Raw genomic sequence first — 20,354 nt, 5'->3', positions numbered from 1 at the left:
AGACCGCCCCTTTTCCCGGGGAAAGAAGGCTCCATTTTGAGAAGCCTCTTGCCTTCTAGACTGAAGAAGAAAGAACTTAGATGTGCTTGAGTGGCTAAGCCAGGCCAACTCTGACAAAGCCATCGTAAGTACTGACCTGCCTTTAGAACCAGTGCCGAGCATAGATAGGGAAAGACCTGTTCTTTCTAAAAATAGTAGCTTAGCATTGGGGCAGAGAACATCTCCGGATTTCTTTGCCACTGGAAGAAGCCCTACCAACTTCGCCTCAAAAAACTAGCTTTGAGCTTAGATAGTTATAGACCTTTTTGATAATAGCTCAGGGCGAGGGTAAAGAGGATCTCAGGATCTCTTCGCCTTTGGTGGAAGTTAACCCAGCAACTAAAGGGGAAAAGCAAAAAAGGAACATCTGCAAGGTTTTATAAGTTGACTGTTTATATTTGCAACCTTAATTACGTGTGCCAAGTCTTCCAAAGATTTTGTGAAAATAAAATTTTGTTTGATTGTTCAACTTGAAGTGCCTTTGGTTACTGGGATTTCCAGAGCTTCTAAGTAAGGCCCTTGCAGTTCACCTGGGCAAAGGAAAAAGCACATCTTAAAACTTTAAAAGGTGCCTGGGTGTGACGCCATACCCCAGGTTGAGAACCACTGCTCCAGAGGGTAGGACCAGGTCTAAAGGTTTCGAGTCAGCTGTTAGGATTTCTGGGAGTTGAAGGCCAAAAACATCTGGGGACCCTAGGTTGAGAACCACTGAGTTAGAGGAAGGTAGATTTTGATTGAATAGTAAAAGCAACTTCCTGGCACTGAAAGCAGTTTGGCAAAGGATCCACTTTTCCAGTTTGGTGGTAGATTCTCCTTCATTCTCTGGATGCCTGCAAAGGAGCCTGGACAGCTTTTTGCTGGGGATGCTGTAATGGGAGATTCTGCACTGAGCAGAAGACTGAACTCCACTGAGCCTCCTCCAACTCTGTGGCTCTATAACCTTGTTATTCCTGATTTGCCCACTAGGGGCAGCAGAGTTGCTTCTACTCAAGGATTGCTTTCGATTTCTCTTCCTGCCCAATCCTCCCAGTGGGGCATCTTGACACCGCTTTAATAGCTGTGGCTCAGTGCTATGTGGTCCTGGGAGTTGTGTGGAGAGGCACCAACATCAAAAGCTAAAGACCGTGTAAAATTACAACTCCCCTGGATCCATACATTGAGCCAGGATAGTTCAAATGGTATCGAGCAACATTAATGCCATAGAGTAGATGAGTCCAAGTGCCATCTCTGTCTGCGCCCAATTTAAAGTAAATCCACTAAGGAGCAAAATGCAAAGTTAATACTTTGGGGTGTTTAGTACTTGGTTTCCCTGTCCAGAATCACCGCTGTCCTCAGTGTGACTGGTGTATTTGAGTCAAATCCTCTGGCCATATGGGCCCAGCAAAACATTTGAAAACCTAGAAACCGGCCATGAGGGCTGAGCATCCCTAATCCAGAGTTTGAACACACTTCAGAATTGTCCACAAGCATGGCTGAGAGAGTGAGACCTTTACATCCTGATGGTTTCATGAAAACAAACTTTTCTTCATGCCTGTTATCAAAAATACTGGGTATAAAATTCCCAGTACTGTTCCATTATCTAGGTGGAGGTTGCAAGAGGTGCTAGAGAGAGAAGAATAGCCTATTTTAGGAGGGGGGGGGGTTGAATGAGAAAAACAATTTTCCTCATTTTCACTGGTTATTCCCCCTCCCTACTTCCTATGTCATCACCAAGGATTGTTTCCACGACAACAACATGGGTGGGGGGAATAACAGGAAAACAGGGGGGAATGGTTTAACTCTTTCAAGCCACCCTCCAGCCCTGTAAAATGGACTATTCTTCTCTCTCTAGCACCCCCTTGCGGCCTCTGCCCGGATAACGGAACAGTATCAAATTCTCTTCAGGCTCGTTCTCTCTGTGTGTGAAGTGATATTAAACATGAATCCCCTGTTTAGACCTTGATACTATTTGTAAGATACTTCCTGAGGTTTAAACAATGATTTCAAAATCTGATAGCAAAATAACTGAAGTAAACAACACTCTTGGAACTATAAAGAAGAGTATTATAGAATTACTGTGGGTGTTAGTGAGAAATGGGCACCCTCTCTTGGCGGAGCCTCAGAACTGCATCTGGGAAGAGATGTTTTATGACAACCCTACTTTTGGGTTGTTGTTTGTCTTTTGGGCTGTGTGGCCACAGATGTGGGCGAAACGTCAGGAGAGAATACTTCTGGAACATGGCCACACAGCCCGAAAGACATACAACAACCCTGTGATCCCGGCCATGAAAGCCTTCGACAACAACCCTACTTTTCTCTCTCCAAAATATCTTGCAGATGGGACACAAGTCTATATAAAACATTTTCTGGTGTTTCCTATATATTTTATACACATATTCTGAGGATCAGGTCATACAACATTTTTGTCCATGATACATTTTTATCCACCAAACCTTCAGAAAGCGAAGGTGCAGGTATCTTCACCACCCATTTTGGAATTCTTGATCAAGAATCCTCAACCTGTATTAATGTTGATGGAAATAATAATTTAAAGGAATAATCCCTCATTCAACTCTCCATTCCCTTGGAATGAGAGGGTCACACAGACAAACCCAGACTCTACCAGCATTGTAACACATAAAGGTAAGAAGGAAACTTCCTCTCTATTTTAGTTCCCCATCTGATCTACAAATGTTCATTAAAACTTTATTTACAGACGCTCTGAATGTAAACATCCCACATGATTCCAGTTGGTTGAACTTCACATACATTGATCGATTACGACGGAGCCTCGGGTGGCCTAGGGGATAAAAGCCTCGTGACTTGAAGGTTGGGTTGCTGACTTGAAGGCTGCCAGGTTCGAATCCCACCCGGGGAGAGCGCGAATGAGCTCCCTCTATCAGCTCCAGCTCCATGCGGGGACATGAGAGAAGCCTCCCACAAGGATGGTAAAACATCAAAAAACATCCGGGCGTCTGCTGGGCAACGTCCTTGCAGACGGCCAATTCTCTCACTCCAGAAGCAATTCCGGTTGCTCCTGACATGGAAAAAAAAAATCAATTACGACAAATGAATCAGAACAAAGAGAGCCATTTCCTGGAATATTCTGGGATTATAAACAACAGAAGGGGATGTTTATTGAATTTAGAGGATGTGCTTTGATCTGAATGTTAAAATCTTCTGCGTGCTTAAACGAGAGAGAAAAAATATGTCACTTTGTCTTTCTCAAGTTTGCAGGCACATTTCTCTTACAGAAACGAACATTGTTTTTCCTCCTTGCTTGTGTTACTTGGACCATCTGCAAGGCAATGGACCACGTGACACTAAATGCCTAATAAATATTTGTTTCTGAGCACAAGCAGGAGGAACAAGAACAGAAGACAATGGGAGGAATTTGTCAGAGTTTTATATTATTTAGGTCATTTCTTATGTGAAAATGTATAAGTGTTTGGAAGAATCATGTCCTATCAATGTATGACCAGCAGCAATCAAGCCACCTGCTAAAGAATGAGTGCTATTAATAGAGACTGAGTAAATCTTGAATTAGTGATGTTGATGATGTTGATGAAAATGAGGATGTTGGAGAGCTGTTGGATTGGAGCTGAAGAGAGTTTGAAGACGGAGAACCTGGAAACCAGAGGTTGGAGCTTGAAAGCTTGAAGATAAGAACATTTTGTTTTGCCATTTGAAAGCAGCTGATAAAAGCCAAGGACTGTTTTGTTTGTATATCTATATATATAAAAGAGTGATGGCATCACGGCAATTCACAAAACAACAAAACTACAGCCCCCCCAACCTCAAAATTTGACAACACAACCCATCATCCACGCCTCAAGGTTGATACAACAAAAAAAAAAGAAAAATAAAGTCCTAATTAGAGGGAGAGGAATAATTTTTTTATCCAATTGCTGCCAGTTTAGAGGGCTAATCCCTGCCCACTTGGTTGCCTAGCAACCAAGGGACAGCCAGGTTTCAGTTAGGGGACAGGCAGATTTAGGCCTCACTTAGGCTTCTTCCACAGATTATCTAATTTGCACTGGATTATATGGCAGTGTAGACTCAAGGCCCTTCCACACAGCTATATAACCCATTTATAATCTTATATTATCTGCTTTGCACTGGATTATCTTGACTCCGCACTACCATATAATCCACTTCAGTGTGCATTTTATACAGCTGTGAAGAAGGAGCCTCATATAATCCAGTTCTGAGCAGATAATATAAGATTAGAAATATACAGTAGAGTCTCACTTATCCAACGTAAACAGGCCGGCAGGATAAGTGAATATGTTGGATAATAAGAAGGGATTCAGGAAAAGCCAATTAAACATCAAATTAGGTAATCGTTATACAAATTAAGCACCAAAACATCATATTATACAAGAAATTTGACAGAAAAAGTAGTTCCATGCGCAGTAATGCTATGTAGTATTTACAGTAGAGTCTCACTTATCCAACACTCGCTTATCCAACGTTCTGGATTATCCAACGCATTTTTGTAGTCAATGCTTTCAATATATCATGATATTTTGGTGCTAAATTCATAAATACAGTCATTACTATATAGCATTACTGTGTACTGAACTACTTTTTCTGACAAATTTGATGTCTAACATGATGTTTTGGTGCTTAATTTGTAAAATCATATCTTAATTTGATGTTTAATAGGGTTATCCTTAATTCCTCATTATCCAACATATTCGCTTATCCAACGTTCTGCTGGCCCGTTTATGTTGGATAAGTGAGACTCTACTGTACTGTATTTACAAATTTACCACTAAAATATCACAATGAATTTACTACAAAAACATTGATTATGAAAAGGCAGACTGCGTTGGATAATCCAGAACATTGTATAAGCAAATGTTGGATAAGTGAGATTCTTCTTTAATATGAAATAATTACTGGGATAGAATAATGCAGAACAATATAATCTCTAAAACCAGGACAGTAAATAAACAGGGGAATTCCACACAGGAAACAATCAGGGCCAGCTAACACCTCCCAACAAAGTATTCCCATCATCAAAGTCTGGCAAATCCTGTTTTCTCAGGGCCACAGACAGTAGAAGCACATAAAATATCGCAAACAACATCACTCTGAAAACAAGGGTATTCCAGACAGGAAACAATCAGGGCCAGCTAACACCTCCCAACAAAGTATTCCCATCATCAAAGTCTGGCAAATCCTGTTTTCTCAGGGCCACAGACAGTAGAAGCACATAAAATATCGCAAACAACACCACTCTGAAAACAAGGGAATTCCAGACAGGAAACAATCAGGGCCAGCTAACACCTCCCAACAAAAAAATTCACTCAGGGAGGAAACAGCCAGGCTTTAAAGCTGCAAGGCTATTACATCCTAATCATTTTTCCTAATTGCAGCATTCATACTTGCCTCCAACAAACAAAAAAAAAACAATCAGAAATATTGTATATTCACAACCTTTAGGAAATAATATCCCCTGATGGCACAGCGTGTTAAAGCGCTGAGCTGCTGAACTTCTGGACTGAAAGGCCACAGGTTTGAATTGGGGGAGCAGAGAGAGCCCCCATTGTTAGCTCCAGCTTCTGCCAACCCAAAAATTCAAAATCATGCAAATGTGAGTGCATCAATAGGTACTGCTCCGGCGGGAAGGTAACGCCGCTCCATGTAGTCATCCCACATGACCTTGGAGGAGTCTACGGACAACGCCGGCTCTTCGGCTTAGAAATGGAGATGAGCACCAACCTCCAGAGTCAGACACGACTGGACTTAATGTCAGGGGAAAACCTTTACCCTTGACCTTAACTACCACCAATTCCTCAATACTTTATTTCCCATACCACCAGACTTCGCCACAGCAATGCGTGGCCGGGCACAGCTAGTACTTTCATATAAATCAATGTCAAGTCCTTTCCTTCCTGCCTCTAGGATTTCCAGAAAAATGAAACTTAAAATAAGTTTCTTATGCAAGTGGAACAGCTAGCTTTTCCTGTCCAAGCAAGTGAAGTGTGTGTGTATGTGTGTGTGTGTATGGAATAATGTCCAGGGTGGTAGAAAGAACCTTTGTCTGTTTAAAGCAAGTGTGGATGTTATAATTAGCAAGCTTGAATTAACATTTGAGTAGCCATGAAGTTTGTGAAGTCAATCAGTGAAGGTATCCGCATAGGGGTAGATTGGCCTTTGTTGCCTGGAGGCAGAGCCGGTCCAACAATGAGGAGAATTAAGCGGTCGCTTGGGGTCCAAAACATATGGGGGCGCAGTTGAGACTGCTTTTTCTGTTGATTTCTTGTAAAACATGATGTTTTGGTGCTTAATTTGTAAAATCTTAATGTAATTTGAAGTTTAATAGGCTTTTCCTTAATTCCTCCTTATTATCCAACATTTTCGCTCATCCAACGATTTTATTTTTCAGTTATTGTTTTTTTTTGGGGGGGGGGGGCGCGAAAATTCTGTTCACCTACACTTGAAAAATACCTAGGGCCGGCTCTGCCTGGAGGCATCTTCTGTTTGTGAGGTGTTAACTAGCCCTTGACTGCTTGTTGTCTGGAGTTCTCCGTACTTGCTTTACCCAAAGACAAGGGTTCTTCCACATTCCACAAATATATAAACACTACACTTGCCTCACTGCCAACAGAACCTCTGAAAATGTCAGCCACAGATGCAGGAGAAACGTTAAGGAGAGCCTGTGTAAAGAAGTGTGAATTTTTTAGTTTACAAATGTCATGTTTAATTGTGTTTTAAAAGTCATGTTTAACTGTCTTTAAAAAAAGGGGTTAATATTTCAGTTACTCAGCACTCAGAGGCTGGTTGCCATGGAGAAGGGGGCGGAGCCAACTGGTTTAGCTGAAGAGAGCAGAATTTGGAGGGAAAACGCAGTCAGTCAGTTGGTGGTCAGCGAACCACAGGGAAGTCTGGGCTTTGTTGAAGCTCAGGGAAGGCTGATCCTAAGTTAGGGGATCAGGGATAAAATAAGTTTGGTGACTTATTTTAAGGTAGTCTGTAATCGGAGGAATTGCAGTTGGAGAATCAGGGTGGCTCAAAGGTTGGATTTGAGTCAGTTTAAAATAAGTTTGGTGACTTATTTTAAGGTAACCTGTTTCCAGACAAGGAACAGATAGTCTGTGACTGAAATTCACAGGGTAACTGCAGGTTTAGGCAGTAGAGAAAGAAGTGACATTTTAGGAAGTTTGAAACACCTCAATATAACTTTGCAACTGTTCAGTAATGTGCCTCAAACAAAAAGAAAAGTTATTGTAACCATCAAGCTTGTGCCTAAATAAATGTGATTTTTATTCCTTCAAACATCTCAGTCTCTGTCATATATACGCACATCAAGAATAAACAAGAAGAAGAAACATAAACTACGTATTCCTATAGTGGTGGCAAGAGTTGATAATCAACATCTGGTGGCCGCATCATAAACATTTTTACCTCAGATGGCAGCGTTTAAACAAGACATCTTTAATAACTGGTGGCAGCAGATATAGTTATATATATGATATAAATAATTAAAAACAACCTCCATCTCCACATCTCCGCAATCGGTGTCAGAGGTGGGATTTTTAAAAAGATTTCTCCCCCTTTCTGACATCTTTACAAATTGGTGGCAGCGGTGGGATTTAAAAAGATTCCCCCCTGCCTGAGTTCTTTACAAATAAAACATATTTATATTGGTGGCAGCGTATATAAAATATATAATAACCTCTTTACAGCCTGCTACTGGAACATAGCCATACAGCCCAAAAAACTCAAAGCAATCCATTGATTCTAGCCATGGAAGCCTTTGGCAATAATTTGAGGATACACATACATAAACAAGTCCAGGAGGGCTCCAGACATATTGGAAATGTCTTCTGCACTCGAGTTAATTCTGAAACATTTTTTAAAAATTTATAGTGGACCACAAAATGGTCCTGGAGGGCCCCAGAATGGACAGGTGCTTCCAGAAAGTTTCCATTCTGAAATTCCTCATGGAGGTTTTACAATAGAGATGACTTCTCCCCAGTCTGGATTTCTTTTGTTCTGTCTTCACTATTCTGGGCAGTTCTCTCTTCTTGGCCCTTGGAGAGTCCCATGATCCCTGGTTCGACCACAGCAGCTCAACTCTGATGTTTTGAGAGCAATTCGTGAGGCAACTGACCATAATCTGCTGGTTCGCTGCTTCCTCCATCAAGAAAGGTGTGCAAAAATACATGACGAATACACTGTCCTCCATCCCATCCATAGCATGATATAGATATAATTCCAGTCTGCAGTACCAGATAAAGAAGCTGAATCCACCCCTCCCATTCTATGAAATGCAGCCGTGGGGCGGGCTTTGCAAGGAAGGGACAATGATGACGTAACTTGGCATCTGAGGTGGTATATATCCGCGTTTCCTGCCACAGTGATCTTTTCAGCAAACTCTTCCAGGGCTGGACTGCATGAATAAGGTAAGAAGAAAGCGGGGCTGAGAAAACAGCAAGGAGTGTAGAAAAAGCTGGAAAGGACAGTTAAGCCAAGTTTCCATCATTCGTCCCACTGACTGCTAGCTTTCCAGCAGCTTTGTGGGTCACTCAAACAATTCCTTAACTTTCAAAAAAAGGATAAAAAATATTTTACATTGCCTTTACTGTTATTGGTTGTGCAATTTTATTTTCATTGCACACTTTTGCACGGTTTGAGTGACGTTGTTTCTGTGAAAGACACTTCTGGGTCTTGATTCGAGGGAAAAGCGAGGGATCGAGAAATGTGTTACTTTTGTTGGCTTCAACAGTGGTTTGATGACTTGATCCTTAAATTTGTAAGATAGAACAGTGACTAAAGATTGTGGTAACGGCGGAAGAGATCGAGAAAGGTCTTATTTTTGTTGGCTTCAACAGTGGTTGATAACTTGAAGCCTTAAATTTGTAAGATAGAACAGTGACTAAAGATTGTGGTAACGGCGCAAGAGATCGAGAAAGGTCTTACTTTTGTTGGCTTCAACAGTGGTTTGATGACTTGAGACCATGGAAACAAAATTTATAAGAACAGTGACTAAATATTGCCATAAGGAGAGAAATTAGAAGGAAGAGGTTGACCACTTAATGAGTTTGCTTATTTGGGCACAGGCTTAGGGTTGCTCGAATGAAAACTGGAGATGGCTAATAGATCTTTCATGGTGGTGTAGAGCACGGGATTTCATCAGTTGTGTCCTCTGCTGAAATCCTATCTTCTATTTAATCATCAAAAGTACAGGAGCCTTTTCCTGTTTTCGCCCTGGCAGCCTTAGTCTGAAGGGAGGATCATCTCATGGTAATGGAGCTGCTCTACAACAGAGCCATGACAAGTCTTCTCAGATAGGAAAGATAATTTATTGTTCTCCTTGAAACTCATGGGAGTCAATCCTTTGGACCGTTCGAGTTTGCAAAAATGAAGTTGGGGTGAACCAAGTTCAGGATGAAGATGATGACGGATGTCTTCTGTAAATTGATTAGAGAATATCTCATTTTTCTTTCATCAAGGTGCATCAATACCGTAGAATTAATACAGTCAGATCTCACTTTAACTTCCTTGGCTCAATGCTATGGAATCTAGAGCTTTGTTATTTGGTGAAGCTCCAGCCCTCTCTGGAGGAGAAGGCTAAATACAATGTAAAATTGCAACCTCTTTGATTCCATAGCATTGAGCCCGGGCACTTAAAGTGAGGCCAAAGTGCATTTATTCTACAATGTAGATGTCCATTGACTTACCATGGAACCTGCCTGTCCAAAGACAAAATCCCTTCAATAGCCTAGACATTATTTGGGATTTCTGTATTGAATCCTAGAAGTACTGTATGAAAACTATGCCATAACATCGGATTTCTCAAGTAAGAAACATTGAGGCTGAAAAAGTAGAGTTAATAAATCAAGTGAATAGAGTTAGGGAGCATCCAGATCGATAGAAAAGTCCCACATTTTGTTCTTGTTTTTTATTTTGTTGTTGTTGCTGTTGTTGTGTTGTTGCTTCAGGTCTTTTCCAGCTTCTGGCAACTTTCAGGTGACTGTCTAATGGGGTTTTCTTTGACTTCCTTAAGCGTGAACTGAACTCTAGATTTATAGTTCTGTTTGTTGCAGAATATTTTCTATCCGTTTTTGTTCACTGTATTTTGGAAACCGACTTGGGAAAGTTGGTATGAAAAGTCTCGTATTAAACTGGGAGCAGAAAATATTCTGGAAATAAGACAAATGTGTGTGGAACGTCTTTATGAAATCAAACAAAATCTGTCTTTTAATACCTGTCAGCCCTTCAAAAAAAACAAAAACCAGTGATTTCTGCTCCTACTCTTGGTAATAACATTATTTAGGGGAAAATGCATTTTGGGGAGCTTATTCTTGCTTTTGGCTTCATTTGGATTCTCGTATCCTTCGCTAGAGGTCTGGTTTGAGCCGTGTTCCTTCTGCATCTAATATTTCAGCAAAAGTCTGGCCGCACCCAGTGACAAAATGGCTGATCTTATGAAGGAAAACAAAAGGAAATTGCAAAATGGCCGTGGAGGCACTCCTTGCATCTGAGGGAGTAGGTTCAAGTCTAGGAAAGTGTATACTCCCAATCTATTTTTCAAAGGCTGAACTTTTTATGGATTTAATTTCTGACAATGTTGCTTGTGTAAGTTCATTTTATGCAATTTGTAGTCTAGCATATGTTTTTTAGACAATTTTTTTCAATATATTGCAATGTTTTGGTGCTAAATTCATAAATACAATAATTACTACATAACATTACTACGTAACATGGACTGTTTTTTCTGTCGATTTGTTGTAAAACATGATGTTTTTGGTGCTTAATTTGTAAAATCATAACGTAATTTGACGTTCAATAGGCTTTTCTTTAATCCCTCTTTATTATCCAACATTTTTGCTTATCCAACTTTCTGCTGGCCCGTTTATGTTGGATAAGTGAGACTCTACTGTACTTTCAAAGTAAGGGCTGACGGGGAAAAACTGTGATCAACCAGCAACCCCCGAATGATTGATTAGGTAGTTCCCCTCCTCATCTGTGAGACCACTCAGTAACTACTAAGCGGCACCAACTAACACAATAGCATAGCCGATCTCATCAGCTGATCCCAGCAGTTATATAACTTTATTTACAAGGGTATTTACAAAGTAAACAGCCAGAGCTGTCTGGACACATCTTGCCTCGGCAAGAACAAAACATAGAGTCTCTTTGTGTCTCTTATCAGTGAACCGAAGCCACTGCCCACATTCCACAGTCTATGACATATCTTCCTGCTACGTAGCTCAAACGGAAGTCTTAATGCTTTGCCCTTCTAGCCATCAATCAGGGCTCTGTGCAATTAACCACTAGACTGCTGGAATGCTTACCGGAGCGAATACATACACTTGCATAGCAACGATGAATTAAACATTTCACTACATAACACAACAACCGTAACAAGTACTACACAGCTAAACAGGAAATAACACTTTGAAACTAGGAACAGATTTTCATTATTATTTAAAAAGTTGTTTATAAAAATGTTGAAATTTTGCCAAACATCCATGAATAAGTGAAACATTCTGAAATTTGGATGGCTAACAGTGATAAATGTCTTCTACTATTGTAACAAGTTTCACCCCAATAGCTTTAAAAGTGAGGGAGATAGGAGCCCCAATTATAGTAATTTAATTATGCACAATTACTGTAACAAAATAGTGACAAAATTTCGTTAGTCTCATTATAGTAACAAAATTTTCATTAAGTATACTTTAGAAACACTTTAGAAATGAAGCGCCAGCACCCACCAGTTTTGTAATGACTTTTGAACCATTTTTAATGATTCGCATATCCCTTGTAGACAGCAACTGTCTGTATCTCTATCTGTTTTTTTTAAGAAGTGGATACTGGAAATGAATATCGTGGAATGCTAAGCAGACAAATCAATGGGTCCTAGAACAAATCAAGCCCAAACAATTCCTAGGAGCCAAGACATCGCAACTGAGGTTGTCCTTGGCCATATCATAAGAAGACAGGGCTCACTAGAAAAGGCAATAATGCTTTGGGAACACAGAAGTTAGAAGGAAAAGAGGGAGACCACGTTACTGATGGACTGGATAGACTCAATCCAGGAAGCCAAGGCCCCAACTTCACAAAATATGAGCCAGGATGCTGAAGTTAGAGTAACTTGGCAATGGGGAAGCCATAAGTCAAACTCAACTTGAAGGCAATTAACAACAACAAAGCCTTTTCTCCATAATGAAGTCATGGTGTTTGCTGCCATCTCGTGGGAAAGCTTTACATGTGTCCAATAGCTGTTGGTTTCTTCTACCATGGCAAGGAAATGTGTGATTGTAAGCTTGATTGGAAGAGTCCATGGGTAAAACCAGCCAATTTTACTGCATTATAAAATTGCCTACTGACCTAACTTCTCTGGCTTTTAAATGCAGTCGTCCCTCTGTATCCATGAATTCTTCACCCATGGATCCCACCATCCACATCTTGAAAATGTTTTTGTAAAAAAAAAAAACCCAAAAAAACCCTGGTACAGTTCCATTGATCTTTCTATTTTATATAAGAGACACTATTTTATTATGCATTGCTTAAAATTGGTCATGAGCATCTAATGATTTTAGTATCCACAGCAGTGGTGATGGTCCCAGAATGAATTCCCAGTGGTTGGTTTTTTATTACATCAGCCACTACTTTTCTTAGGATTTCCACTCTTCTTTTTTCTCCATTTTGCTGTTTATACATGCACAGGAAGATATTGTAAGGGCAACTGCTATTTGCCATTCCTGTAGTAGGAAGACACATCAGGCACTATTTTAATAGATGCATTTTAGTATGTGCATTTTAATAGTGTTATGTTATATTTTATCTGTATGCTTTAACTATGTTGTACCCTGCCTCTAGCTCTGAGGAGAGGCAAGTAAAAAAAATTATTGTTATTGTTATCTGCATCCATGCTGCTGCAACTCAACTGCGAAAGTCTGTGTTACTTCAGCCCTCCCAAAGCTGACACTGCTAAAAAATCTTCCGGCCAAGCAGAGGGTTTTGTACAAGAAATTGTTTTATCAAAATGACATTCTTTGTAAGAGGTCTTGTTAACTGGGGCATACTTGTAGTTATGAGACCATATACCAGACTCAGGGGGCTTTTGCTGTCAAAGGTCAGACGCCAATTAGAGAGCAAAACAGTGTTTATTCAAGAAATAGCCCAAAAACTAGTCACAAACATAAAAGATGGCTTAAAACACTTAACTTTCAGTGTTTTAAAGCAGTCCAAACAAAAATATATCAAAAAATATGCTTTAACAAATAAACTGGATTATTCAAGCAAATAATCCAGATTAAACTAAAGGTGCTTCAATTCAGCTCAAAACGTTCTGAGTTGTCTTGGAATAAGCAGCCAAAACAAAGCAAAGACTTGGAAACTCCCAAAAAAAAACCTCCCCAAAGTCCCAAACTAGCAGTTCAAACTTAAAGCTTCAAACAGAAACCCAAACTGAACAAAGGAGCTCTCCAGTGAGAGCAGATTGTAAACAAACTTGGAAGCCGGTGCAAAAGGAGAGAGCGGCTCCAAGCATCTATGGAGGCAAGCACCAGGCTTTGGGATTTAAAGGGGCAGAGCAAGGAGATGTCATCAAACCGGTCCGGAGTCAAAACAGGAGAAGCAGCAATAATCCGCTTCAAGAGTGCAGGCAATGCCAGGAGCTCAAGGAACAAAGCGAAGAGACGTCGTCAGGTCGGTCCAGGGTCAGGAAAGGAGGCAGCAGCAGGGTCGGGAGGCAAGCCAGGAGTCGAGAGCCGTAGGTAGACACAAATCAGAGAGCGACGCCAAGAAGCTTTAGGGAGCGAAGGCAGAAGCAGAGTCAAATTCCAGTCCAAGGTCCAGGGGTTGAAGTCATCAATTCAAGGTCCACGAAATGGAATGGCACAAAGAGCCAAGGCAACGGAGGCAACAGCAGCTAATGCAAAATAGTAATAACAGTGCAGTCCAGGAAAACCCACACAGTTCCAGCCCTCCGTTGCAGAACAACCCAGATTAACTTACATCTGAAGCAAAGTCCCAGTCCAGTCTTCTTTAACACGTACAGGAGTCCCAGTGGCACCCAGCAACACCTTGCCACACACAAAGTGAAGTGACTAAACATTCCCAATTTATCCCAATTCTCCCTGGGTGTCCAAACACCAACGCCCAAAGAGCAGGTGTCCCAAATCCTTAATCTGAATCAGAACTCCACAAAGCTAACACTCGTGGGTCGGGTGTCCCTAATTCTTCATCAGAATCCCAATCAACCTGCCCACGCCCAACACCATGCACACCTGAGGATCCATCCTCCCTCCTCCAAGCAGACCAAGTGGGATCTGCTTCTGAAGATACCCAAGCTTCCCCAATGTCAGCAGTATCCATGGGCCCCAATTCCTCAGACATCTCCGGTGCCGTGCCCAGTCAGTGCCCACTTCTTCCGCCACCACCTGTTCCCCAGCATCCATTTCTTCCACAGACTCCCCATCTGAATCTTCCTCAGAAGACTTCCCATTAAGGTCCCTAATTCTCTTTCTGTGCAAATCCTCCAAGGAGCCCTCCTCGCGAGGGTTTTTCCTTCCTCTCCTGATCTCACCACTATCATCCACAGTCCCCGAAGGCACAGTCACAACATTTGCATTGTAAAATAAATTCAGTTTGACAACACCTTAGCTACGATTGTTTATAATGGTACTTTAATTATTATTTAATTAATAATTAATTAATTATTAAGGGGTGCTTTGTTTGTATTTTTGGTCCACAAAGGCAGAAGGGGATTGCAGTATCACAGCGATGATGATGGAGAATAAGGTTGAACAATGTAGATACACTTTGGTGTCTTGTAACTGGGTTTACACTTATTAATGGCCAAACACGAATGGAAAGATCAACTATCTTGACTCAAGCAGCACCCTGGTTGAAGAAGGGTTTCTAAGGTGCAGGGGATCAGGATGCTGGGAAATGATGTCTTCAGTGCTCTTCCGGTCCCAGGATGCATCGAGACATGATGCTGTTCCAGTTCTCTGACAGTTATCTCCAAGAGTTCATCTCAATGCACCCTATAACCTGGAAAGTGCTTAAACTTTGCTCCCCAACTCCCTTTCTCTGCAACACTTTAGAACAGGGGTCCCCAAACTAAGGCCCAGGGGTCTCTTTGCTTAGCTATGGCCTTATGAGACCATCTAGATGGCTTTTGGAGGTCACGTTCCTTACCTATGGTCCTATGGGACCGTGTAGATGGCCTTTGAGGGTCCTTTTCCTTACCTATGGTTTTATGAGATTGTCTAGATGGCCTTTCAGGGTCCCCTTTCCTTATCTATGGTCTTATGAGACCATCTAGATGGTCTTTGGAGGTCTCTTTGCTTACCTATGTTCTTATGAGATCGTCTAGATCAGGGGTCCCCAAACTAAGGCCCGTGGGCCGGATGTGGCCCTCCAAGGTCATTGACCTGGCCCCTGTCCTAAACTTTAGACTTAGGGTTGACCTAAGTCTACCTGCTCTTTGGAGGTCTCTTTGCTTACCTATGGCCTTATGAGACCATCTAGATGGCCTTTGGAGGTCACTTTCCTTACCTATGGTCCTATGGGACCGTCTAGATCAGGGGTCCCCAAACTTTTTAAGCAGAGGGCCGGTCCACAATCCTTCACACTGTTGAGGGGCCGAATTATCATTTGAAAAAAAATACAAACAAATTCCTATGCATACAGCACATGTCTTATTTGTAGTGCAACAACAACAACAACAACGAAAGAACAATACAATATTTAAAAATGAAAACAATTTTAACCAACATAAACCTATTAGGATTTCAATGGAAAGTGTGGGTCTGCTACTGGCCAATGAGATAGTCAAGTTAATTAGGATTGTTGTTGTTGTTGTGTGCCTTCAAGTCATGTCAGACTTTGGCCGAGCCTAAGTCTAAAATTAATTATTTATTTACTGCATTTATTTACTACATTTATATCCCACCCTTCTCACCCCGAAGGGGACTCAGAGCAGCTATATGTACATACAATATATTATATTATTAGCATAACACAATATCTATATATATAAAAGAGTAATGAAATTTCGGCCTAGGACAAAACAACAAAACTACACATCCCAGAAACACTAAACTTGGCAGCACAACCCCTCATCCATGCCTCTATGTTCATACAACAAAAAGAAAAGAAAAATAAAGTCCTAATTAAAGGGAGAGGAATAATTGTTTTTATCCAATTGCTGCCAGTTAGAAGGCTAAGCTCCACCCACTTGGTCTCCTAGCAATCCACTCAGCCCAGGGGACAGGCAGAGTTAGGCCTCACTTAGGTCTCTTCCACACTGCCTATAAAATACAGATTATCTGATTTAACTGGATTATATGGCAGTGTAGACTCAAGGCCCTTCCACACAGCTATATAACCCATTTATAATGGACTTAATGTAAGGTAAAACCTTTACCCTTTACCCTAACTACCACCAATTCCTCAATACTTTATTTCCCATACCACCAGACTTCGCCACAGCAACGCGTGGCCGGGCACAGCTAGTTAGCATTATATATTACTATATTGAAATATACCACTATACTATTATATAATATGTAATATATAACATATAATTAATATTATTATAAGCTATTACTATTAGTATTATATTGTATAATGTAAGATTATTATTAATATTATATGTATATACAATATATTATTAAAACTGATATAAAAATATTATATTATAAAACTGAGGGCGGGGGCTAGATGGTCTAGATGGCCTTTGAGGGTCCTTTTCCTTACCTATGGTTTTATGAGATTGTCTAGATAGCCTTTGGGGGCCCCTTTCCTTACCTATGGTTTTATGAAACCATCTAGATGGTCTTTGGGGGGCCCTTTCCTTATCTATGGTCTTATGAGACCATCTAGATGGTCTTGGGAGGTCTCTTTGCTTACCTATGGTCTTATGAGATTGTCTAGATCAGGGGTCCCCAAACTAAGGCCTGTGGGCCGGATGCAGCCCTCCAAGGTGATTTACCTGGCCTCTGTCCTAAACTTTAGACTTGGGGTTCATCTAAGTCTGTAACGACTTGAAGGCACACAACAACAGCAATCCCAATTTTGGACTATTTCATCATAGTCCGGCCCCCCAACAGTCTGAGGGACTGTGAATCGGCCCTCCACTTAAAAGTTTGAGGACCCCTGCTTTAGAAAGTGAGGCGGGGCACTGCTTTGTCCTTTGTGGAAAGAGGTTTTTTAATGGTGGTATCATCAGATGTAGCTACAACCATAGTACTCCGTCGTCATCAGTGCACCTGATGCAACAAATGCTTCTGAGCCTGGCTTTAAATGTGGGTCTGCTAAATGGTCTGTTATTTATCACTCACTAACCCACATCTCTCTCCCTCTAGGAAGTTGTGCCTCCTCAAAAGGCAGGAAGCTCCGCCAGCTTTTGTTGTGCCTCCTCAAAAGGCAGGAAGCTCCGCAAGCATGGAGCCTCTATCAATCAAGACAGTTACTTTCTCAGTTCTCTCAGGTGACTACTTCAGAGTGTTTTTTTTCTCTCTAAAAAATAAGAATGGAGAAGGCTGCAGTTGTTGCTTAGCTGTATTCTGTGCAGAGAAGGGAGCAGAACATTTTAAGGGCAGCTGAGAAGGTGGGATGGCGGTAGATGAATCAGGGCTTTCTCTGCCAAATCCGGAGAAGAGGAGGGTATGTCCAATCCTCACTTTGCTGCCATTGACTACTTTCTCTTTGGGTTTCTGTGAGGTTTTGTGGGCTGTATGGCTATGTTCTAGTAGCCCCCCCCCCCAATGTTCCACCTGCATCTGTAGCAAGAATTATTTAACAAGTGTACTTTCTCTTTGCAGGTCTCATTGAGGTTGGAGTGATAACGGTCAATGCACCTGCATTCACTGCATTATGTGCTGCTGTTACCGTTGTGGGTGCTGCATACATTGCCCACAAAATCTACAAAAAACCTTCAAAGAGTAAGTCAAGGGTGACTAGTGCCTAAATTGTTTTGAAGATCCATTGAGTAATATTATTGTTTGTTGTTGTTTTGTGCCTTCAGGTCAATGAGCTTGGCATGGCAACCCTATAGTGAACATATTGTAGGATTTTCTTGGCAAGAATCATTCAGAAAGGGCCTGCATTTGCCCTAACTTCAAGGTTAATAGAGAGTGAGTTGTCCAAGGCCATCTAGTGGGTTTCTATTGCTAAGTGGTGCTTGGACCTTAGTCTACAAAGTCCAATGCTCAGACCACTACTCAATGTTGCCTTTTAAAGTTTAAAGTTTTTTTGGGGGGGGGGCTCTGTAAAAGGACCAGGCTGTGATGCAGCTGGTTAGTAGCCAGCTGCAATAAATCACTATGACCAAGAGGTCATGAGTTCGAAGCCAGCCCATGTCAGAGTGAGCAACCAGCCATTAAAAAAATAGCCCCAGCTCGTTGTTGACCTAAGCAACTTGAAAGATAGTTGCATCTATCAAGTAGGAAATTTAGGTACCACTTATGCAAGGAGGCTAATTTAACTGATTGTGCTGGTACGGCTGTACCAGAAGCTCCAACTTTATTTTCTTTCTGCTAATGTTTGCAGTCATAGGGCAGGCCGCCTGTCCATCATCATTAAGTTTGGTTCCGCCCCTTGTTCAGGGCTCTGGGAGGAAAGGAGCCATTTTTAAGTCAGTCTCATTTAAGGAAGCTAAGCTATAGGACGTAGACCAGCTTGTCCCGTAGAAAAGCTTCATATCTCAAGAACATCCGGGGATATAGAACATCCGAGAAAACAGAAACAGAAATTCCAGGGGAAAAGTCCCAAAAGCTCTGGCTGAGAGCTCACAGCCTCACAGCTCCTGAGGGAAACAGCCCTAAAATTTCCAAAGAAACCTCGGAGAGAGAACAGCATCACAGATCCATGGAACCTCTCTTTGAGGCGCCCTGGCTTCCCGCTGGGCATAAAGTATACATCCTATACAAAAGACAATAGTTACAGGCCGAGCGTGTGACAGAACACTAATGTATGACACCATAAAAATCGTCCAGCAGCATTTGGAATGAGGAAGTATCCATCGAGGACTTGGTATCACAGTGGATGATGAAGCAGCTGCTCCCCCTGTGGCTGGAATCGAAGCTGGAGCTGGAGAATGTTAAATTGCCTCTGTGTCTGTCTCTGTCTCTATGTTCATATGGCATTGAATGTTGCCATGTATGTGTACTACATTGTGATCTGCCCTGAGTCATCTTCGGGTTGAGAAGGGCGGAATATAAATACTGTAAATAATAAATAAATAAATAAATAAATAAATAAATAAATAAATAAATAACAGTATCTCCCATGCAGCAGATGGCTCACTGGAGGCAACTACAGACCCTTATAGCCAACCCTGAAGTCATTACAATACTCCTTTCTGATCTGGCAGCCAGCAAAGATTGAACTTCCTATTGCCCCTGATGGGCGTTGTATCCCCAGTCAGGGACAGTAGTGTTCTGTAGCTTGAAGCAACTAGTTCAGTTGCAGATATGCTTCAGTCTAGCAGTGGGATGAGAAGGATTTATGAAGAATACTTGGTATCATTGTGTGAGTCCAAATCACTTCTGATTTATGGTGACCCTATCTCAGTTTTCTTGGTAAGACGTCTTCAGAGAGGGTTTGTCTTTGCCTTTTCCATGAAGCTGAGAGAGAGTAACTATCCCAAGGTCACCCCGTAGATTTCCATGACCTGATCTTCAGAGTTAAAGTCCAATGGACAAACCACTACACCATGCTGCCTCTTTATAAGGGGAGTGAGAGGGAAATCACTTGAACATGAACCACAGTCCTCTGTTCCTGTTTCTATACATCCTATAACAGGAAAATCTGTATTCACTACCTGTTGATACTAAGTATTGACTGGGCCACATTGTGTACTGGGTAGCAATTAGTGGTGTGCATTCAGATAAAAGCTTGTATCATTTCGTTCCCGGCTTTTGCTGCGGGGCCCAATCCATTTTCGGAAAGCCTCCCGAAATTCGGAGGGTTATTTTCGATTGTTTTGTTCCGGGGATCCCAAAATCGGCCCATTATGGGGGGGAAGCTTCTCATCCACTGGCTTCCCTTCCTGAGGAGTTTGGCTGCCTGGCAGGCACTGCGCTTCTTCTCTTCCTCCTCCTCCCTCCCTCCCTCCTTCAAACTACAGGAAAGAAGGTTCCACCTGAACATGAGGAAGAACTTCCTCACTGTGAGAGCCGTTCAGCAGTGGAACCCTCTGCCCCAGAGTGTGGTGGAGGCTCCTTCTTTGGCGGCTTTTAAGCAGAGGCTGGGTGGCCCTCTGTTGGGGGTGCTTTGAATGAGATTTCCCGGCTTCTTGCAGGGGGTTGGACTGGATGGCCTGTGAGGTCTCTTCCAACTGTATGATTCTATAATTTTAT

Source organism: Anolis carolinensis, chromosome 2 (assembly GCF_035594765.1).
Source record: "Anolis carolinensis isolate JA03-04 chromosome 2, rAnoCar3.1.pri, whole genome shotgun sequence".
Taxonomy (NCBI): Eukaryota; Metazoa; Chordata; class Lepidosauria; order Squamata; family Dactyloidae; genus Anolis; species Anolis carolinensis.
Note: the sequence above shows the minus strand (reverse complement) of the source record.